The following is a 1,742-nucleotide window of genomic DNA, read 5'->3' as shown; positions in this document are numbered from 1 at the left end:
GGCTTTGGGGAAAAGAGGGCCTGGGAATGGATTTAAAGTGCTGAGAGGAGGGGCACCTGGACAGCTCAGTCCTTTAAGCGTCTGACTGGTTCAGGGCCTGATCTCACAGTCTGTGGGTTCGAGCCCCACGTCAGGCTCTGTGCCGACCGCTCAGAGCCTGGAGCCTGCTTCGGATTCCGTGTCTCCCTCTGTCTCTCTGCCCCTCCCCCACTTGCTCTCTGTCTCTCTCAAAATAAAAAATAATAAAGACATAAAAAGTTTTTAAGTAAAGTGCTGAGAGGAACATCTGGGGTTGAGGAGAAGAACTCCCCGTCTAGACAAGCAGCCTGCTTCTAAGAGCTGTCTCCACCACCTTTCCTTATGGAGACTCAGGGAAGAATAGAGACCTTCATTTTCTTGATTAGGCTCCGCCTCAAGACAAGTCACTGGACTGGAAACCTTCCTCTTGGCTGACGATCTTCGGAAGGAGGGTCATCACAAAAATATTGAATTGTACCGTGTTCTCTCTGAATCTTTATTTTTCCCTGGGGGCCAAGCCCCTGCTTGGTGTAAGTGTAGCCTCACCCCACTAACACTGGTTCAACTCTCTTTTCCACCCAGAGAAAGAAGACCCACATGAGGGCCTTTCGCTCTTTTACATGTCTGTGGGAAATTGTTTTATTAGACCAGTGAAGCTAATTTTCCATTTAGGGTAATGATCTTGAAACTTCCTTTTAAAACAAGTGTAAGAAAAAAGAGAAATCTGATCTAAAGAGAGAGACTATCAAGTAAAGCTCATGTGGCGTGCAGCTGCGAGGAAAATCTTGGTGACCAGAGAGACACCGTGCAGGATGACCTGAAGGTCTTCTAACTCCAACGACCTGTGAGGGCGCAGCAAGAGCTTCAGCTGCCGGGAAAGCAGAAAACCAGGCTTAAGAGGCAGTGCTCAGGGAAGGAAGGAATCCACAAGCTCACGGAGAATCTACCGCAGCATGGAGAGGAGGGCTCTGGAGAAGCCGGAGGAAAACAATCGTGTTCTTGATACACGAGTTGTTTTTAACATCTGCTACGCACGGTCTCCGATGATTAGTGAAAGGATGTTCAGCTTTAAATAAAGGACAAAAGATACACAACTTGCTGGAGAAAACCCCACACCCTTTCGCCTTCGCTCTGTCCCATAGCCTCCACTCCCTCCCCCTTCATGTTATTTACAAACACAAGAAAGGAGACGACGAAGAAGGGGAAAGGGGGAAGCAGTGTAGCAAACTCAGTGCCAGAATTTACATACAGTAAATTCTAGCTTGTTAGGCAGCCCGGTTCCAAATTATTAAAAAAAAAAAGACAAATCCTAACAGTCATGTAGTTACAGCCTCTGAGGGAAGCTCTAAGCCTGATGCTTAGTGTCCCAGAACCCAAGCCACCGAGAAAGGGGCTGGGGTGGGGGGAGAGAAAGCTAGGCAGTGCTGTGCCGGGAGTACGAGGGCACGAGTCTGCGGGGGCCCGAGGAGCGCCCCGAGGCCCAGGCTGCACGCAGCCCGCCCTAATCTGTAAATGATTGCTGCTAAAGTCTGGAGGCTTCAGGCTTGATCTGTGTTGGTTCCAAACGAAAGCCGAGGAGGACGGTGTTAATAAAGAGAGATTTACCGAGAGCTGTGCTTGGAATAAAGTGGGCTGCCAAAAGGTCAAATCCGGTCGGTGGGAGCGGACCGCGGGGCTCCCGGAGGGGCGAGCGGGGCCGGGCCGGCCCGGGCGGGGGGCGGCGG

General features: G+C 50.9%; 1 long non-coding RNA gene across 1 annotated transcript; it reads right to left on the bottom strand.

The window, feature by feature from the left end:
• Nucleotides 1-495: 495 nt before the first annotated feature.
• LOC115304919 lies at nt 496-1,724 on the bottom strand. The gene is made up of 2 exons (XR_003914671.1): nt 1,624-1,724; nt 496-1,084 (listed from the first exon to the last, which is right to left on the bottom strand). It is a non-coding gene; the product is annotated as an uncharacterized LOC115304919 (long non-coding RNA).
• Nucleotides 1,725-1,742: the final 18 nt, after the last annotated feature.

This window comes from Suricata suricatta, chromosome 10, assembly GCF_006229205.1.
Source record: "Suricata suricatta isolate VVHF042 chromosome 10, meerkat_22Aug2017_6uvM2_HiC, whole genome shotgun sequence".
NCBI classification, from domain to species: Eukaryota; Metazoa; Chordata; class Mammalia; order Carnivora; family Herpestidae; genus Suricata; species Suricata suricatta.
This window is presented reverse-complemented; position numbering and strand designations above follow the sequence as displayed.